The following is a 5,549-nucleotide window of genomic DNA, read 5'->3' on the forward strand; positions in this document are numbered from 1 at the left end:
AGTTTTGAACGATCGTCCAACAACGAGTCCAGTGGAGGACGATCGGTTGTGGACGAATTCCCGGACGTCTTTCCGGATGAAGTACCTGGATTGCCTCCCGTTCGTGAAGTTGAATTCACTATTGATTTGGTGACGACAGCAGCACCCATCTCTGTTCAACCATATCGAATGGCACCAGCTGAGTTGGCCGAACTCAAACAACAAATTGAAGATCTGATGGACAAGAGATTTATTAGACCAAGCATCTCACCGTGGGGAGCGCCTGTGTTATTGGTAAAGAAGAAAGATGGCAGCTCTCGGCTCTGCATTGATTATAGACAACTGAATAAGCTGACCATCAAGAACAAGTATCCCCTACCACGGATTGATGATTTGCTGGATCAGTTGCATGGGGCGAACGTGTTCTCTAAGATAGACCTGAGATCAGGCTACCACCAGATTCGGGTTAAAGAAGGAGATATTCAGAAGACGGCCTTTAGATCTCGTTACGGACACTACAAGTATGTAGTGATGCCGTTTGGTGTGACGAACGCCCCATCCATATTCATGGATTACATGAACCGCATTTTCAGGCCGTATTTGGATAAGTTCGTGGTGGTGTTCATTGACGACATCCTCATCTACTCCAAGAGCCATGAAGAACATGAAGAACATTTGAAGATGGTGCTTGGAGTCTTGAGGGAGAAGGAGCTGTATGCTAAGTTGTCCAAGTGCGAATTCTAGATGAAGGAGATACAGTTCTTGGGACACGTAGTCTCCGCTGGAGGAATCTCAGTCGATCCGGCCAAAGTGCGAGCGGTGTTAGAATGGGAAAGTCCGCGTTCGGTCTCGGAAGTCAGGAGTTTTGTGGGTCTCGCTGGCTACTATAGACGCTTCATCGAAGGATTTTCTAAGATAGTAGCACCGATGACGCAGCTTACACGCAAAGATCAACCGTTCGCTTGGACTGATCGGTGTGAAGCGAGCTTCCAGGAGTTGAAGAAGAAGTTGACGAGCGCCCCAATGTTAATCATCCCTGACACGGCCAGACCCTTTGAAGTATATTATGATGCGTCTCATCAAGGGTTGGGCTGTGTTCTTATGCAAGATAAGAGGGCTATCGCGTACGCTTCTCGTCAGCTGAAGATTCACGAGAGGAATTATCCGACACACGACCTGGAGTTGGCAGCGGTCGTCTTTGCTCTGAAGATTTGGAGACACTACCTGTATGGATCTACGTTCCAAGTCTTCAGCGATCATAAGAGTCTCAAATACCTCTTTGATAAAAAAGAATTAAACATGAGGCAGAGGCGTTGGCTGGAGTTCCTAAAAGACTACGATTTTGAGTTACTCTACCATCCGGGGAAAGCGAACGTTGTAGCAGATGCGTTGAGCAGGAAGGTGGTTCATGTCTCGTCCATAATGGTACGAGAATTAAGCTTGGTGGAGAGTTTTAGAGACCTAAGGTTACAGTTTAATTTAGAACCGAACAACATCAAATGCTGTAACCTTAGGATATCAAGTGACGTATTTGACCGGATCAGAATGAAACAACTAACAGATGAAGAATTGATGAAGATAAGAGGCGCGCTCGGTACAGATCAAGCAAAGGAATTCAACGCTGGAACGAACGGCCTATTACGCTATATGGGTAGGACGTGCGTTCCAAACGATGGAGATCTGAAGAGAATTATCCTGGAGGAAGGGCACCACAGCCGTCTTAGCATGCACCCTGGCATGACTAAGATGTATCAAGACCTCAGGGAATCATTCTGGTGGCCAGGAATGAAGGGTGATGTCGCACGTTTTGTGGCATCATGTTTAACTTGTCAACGTGCAAAAGCTGAGCACCAAAGGCCGGGCGGTCTACTACAACAGTTAGAGATTCCAGAATGGAAGTGGGACAGTATCTCAATGGACTTCGTGACCCATCTACAGCGTACAGTCAAGAATCACGACTCCATCTGGGTTATAGTGGATCGTTTAACAAAGAGTGCTCACTTTTTGGCAGTCAACTTGAAGATGTCGGTGACCAACCTAGCCAAGCTCTACATTAAGGAGATCGTTCGTCTACATGGAGTACCTTCGAGTATCATCTCTGACCGAGACACAAGGTTCACCTCGCGGTTTTGGCAATCACTACAAACCGAGCTCGGCAGCAAACTTCACATGAGTTCGGCGTACCATCCTCAGACGGACGGTCAGTCCGAGAGAACCATCAAGACGCTCGAAGACTTACTGAGGACGTGCGTCCTTGATCATATGGGCGTCTAGGATGAAGTCTTGTCGTTAGTAGAGTTCACCTGCAACAACAGTTTCCAGTCCAGCATTGGAATGGCTCCCTTCGAAGCTCTTTACGGACGGAACTGCCGCACGCCACTTTGCTGGTTTCAAGAAGGAGAGAACGTATTGACTGGACCTGAGCTCATTCAGCAAACGACCGAAAAGGTGAAATTGATCCAAGAAAGGTTGAAGACGTCTAGGAGTCGGCAGAAGTCATATGCAGACAAGAGAAGAAGGCCGTTAGAGTTCAAAGCTGGAGAACACGTTTTTTTGAGACTGAACCCGACCACAGGAGTCGGCAGAGCTATGCGACCAAAGAAGTTATCCCTCAAAGTTCGTCGGACCCTATCAAATACTGAGGAGGATCGGACCAGTAGCTTACGAATTATCTTTACCTCCTCATCTGTCCAACCTTCATCCCGTCTTCCACGTTTCCCAACTCCGGAAGTACATAGCCGACCCCTCTCATATACTGGAGTTGGAAGACGTTCGTCTTCGTCAAGACCGAACGCTAGAGATGAAGCCAGTTCGTATTGAAGACATCCGCACCAAGTACTACAAAAGGAAAGCGATCAAATTGGTGAAGGTGGTGTGGGACGACAAGACAGGCGACTCTACATGGGAAGTGGAGGATGCCATGAAGGACTTATACCCTCACTTGTTTCCAGGTAAGTTTTAATTTTCGAGGACGAAAATTTTTGTAGTTAAGAGGAATGTCAGGCCTCGTTAAAAAAAAACACCCAAACCCCAGGTAGTAGCTGATGAGAATTCCAGTTACTCCACCTGGGTGCACGAATGTCGTAGCTACACAGAATTCATACGGTCCGGACAGTCAGTCTAGTATCAGGAATTGGTTGATTTAAAGAAATTATTGAACTATATGTTGGAATGTATTTGATACGTTTGATGTGTTATGAAATGCATGTTATTGAATTAAATTCAATAAGCTTACCCTTCGTTTTTTTCTTGTATTGTCTCGACCTTGTACGTCCGTCTTGTCTTGCGATGATCATCCGTGTGGATGTGAGCAGATGGAGAGGCGCTGCTTGAGGATGCGCTTGAAGATGAACTCTTAGAGGAAGAAAACCTCGTCGAGGTCGAAGTGAAGGCCGAACAGTAGTGCGTTCGGTTATCTGTTAGTTTAGTTAGATTAGAGTACAGTATTAGAACGACCCCTCCCCTTTTGATTTTATTGACCGATCGATATTTCTATTTTGTCCTAAACCGTTCGGTCTGGTATGTTTAGGTCGAACGTCGTTAATTGTATTTTGCTTCTTGTAAGGCCGTTCGGCCAGAACCTGTGCTTTTGTTAATTAAGACTGATTTGGTTTATCATTAAATGTAATTAATTCTACTATATGGTGTTTACTGTATTTTTGGGATGTTACACTTACCACATAAGCTAATTTAATTTGTAAAAAAATCTAATTCCAATTTTCCTTTTTATATTTGTCTCCAAGAAGGAGCTTGTATTGAAATTTATATAAACATGCCTCAACTCTAAATATTGTGTTAAAAAGCGAATTTAAAAAAAAAACACTTAAAAATGTTCGCACCTTGCATTTCTGTCAACTGCATTTTTCTGTTATGTATTAATGTACATGAAAATATACCAGAACAAGTGATCAGAGATATATGCATAATCTTAAGTTACAATAATCCAGTGGAAGAACGAGGAAGTCAGCCATCATAAAGCAACTAAGTGACACTCAAAAGTGGAAACCGAACAAATTTTCGGCTCAAAAGAATAATCGCAAGGATAGTGAGTATGTATAATTCGAGCACGTTGGAGAAAATATATTTCACCGTGAACAGTAGTACCTGGAGGCTGCTGATATTCTTTTGGGCAGGGTGCCCAGCCGATAGTTCATCCTCAGAACTGGGACGGTTTCAGTCCACTTCAGAGCTGTTCCTCACAGGTCGAGATGTGTTGTACAGTAAGAGACCACACAGAAGAATTCCACAGCCAAGCAAAAAAAATGGGCTCAAGCTTGTTCCCTCGGGAAGATATGGTAATGGTAGAGAAAGAATATAAACCGATATGGGCACTGCAAAAATCATAAGCACACGTAAGCTAAAAAACTATTAAGAAAACCTGAGGTACAAAAGACCTTACGATTCATAGTTTAGAATGCAACAAAGAAGAGTGAGATGCAATGATAACGAGTACCTGACAACATTACTAGAAGAGAAGATACAACTGCAGAAGAAGTTTTTACTGCATTAAGGAGGGATATGTTGAATGCCAAATTGGTAATTATGTAAAGCAGTGGAAGTAGGGGAGCGCCATCACAACCTAAGCCAGAAATTGAAGAGGAATACACATTATATTAAAACTTAAACACAAAAGAAAGTTAAACCAAGGTTCAAAATCATCTAAAGGGTACAAGACAAAAACTATATATAAATTTATTGATTTCTTACAATTATGAGTTTTAATTGTTTTATATAAAAATGTTAGAAATAACTAAACTCCAAGTAATCTAGTTATAGACGGGTTAAATCATTGCTTATATACTATTCGGCCTTTTACCTGAAGGACTAAAAGCATCTATAATCCTAGTACATAAAAGGTAAGGTATCGAATATGACATGAACCTTGTGATAGCCACAAGATCTACCCATCGAGATAAGAAAACCCAATGACATATAGACCCACTTCAAATTCCATACCATTAATTAAAACTTGCCCTTGTTATTTTATTTATTAATGCAATTTTGAAAATTCAAGGTCATAAACCCAGGAAAATAATCATACATACACATAGTAACTAATCTTGATAGTGTTTTAACAACAGAAGGTGTAATAAGAAACGCAGACAAGTACTAGAAAACCACGTGAGGATATATATGTATAATTGCATTGCTACCAATTTATTAGATCTTACCTGGTTTACCTAGAAAACAACCGGCACCGCTTTTAAAATATGAAGGAAGTTCAGCAAATGGTATGTGTAAGACCTTGGAAAATTAAACCGTAAGCCAGCTGTCAAATCTAACTAATGCACTGAAACCCTTCTTTGATTTCATTAAAAACCCACTTCCATAACTCTGCAACTCACGCCAAGTGTCACCAGGAAAGAATTAAAGTCAGTAATGGGGGTGCAGGTGTCGACAGGAGAGACGCACGTTCGTGTGGACGTGGGAGAACAAAATGGATTTTCTGAAACACTCTCCCACTCTCCTGCACGCATCTTCTCCCTTCCAAACTCAGACTCTATTTTTCTCCTCCTTCTCTCTAGAAAGCTTCCATCTTCTCTCTACCATAACTCACCACTCTCTTCTCC

The 5,549-nt window shown here is 42.5% G+C and overlaps 1 long non-coding RNA gene across 1 annotated transcript; it reads right to left on the reverse strand.

The window, feature by feature from the left end:
- Positions 1 to 4,324: 4,324 nt before the first annotated feature.
- On the reverse strand, positions 4,325 to 5,215 carry LOC148191321 (uncharacterized). Its single transcript, XR_015783030.1, has 2 exons — positions 5,151 to 5,215; positions 4,325 to 4,558 (listed from the first exon to the last, which is right to left on the reverse strand). It is a non-coding gene; the product is annotated as an uncharacterized LOC148191321 (long non-coding RNA).
- Positions 5,216 to 5,549: the final 334 nt, after the last annotated feature.

The sequence above is a fragment of the Vigna umbellata genome, chromosome 11, assembly GCF_029865625.1.
Source record: "Vigna umbellata cultivar VRB3 chromosome 11, Vumbellata_1.0, whole genome shotgun sequence".
NCBI classification, from domain to species: Eukaryota; Viridiplantae; Streptophyta; class Magnoliopsida; order Fabales; family Fabaceae; genus Vigna; species Vigna umbellata.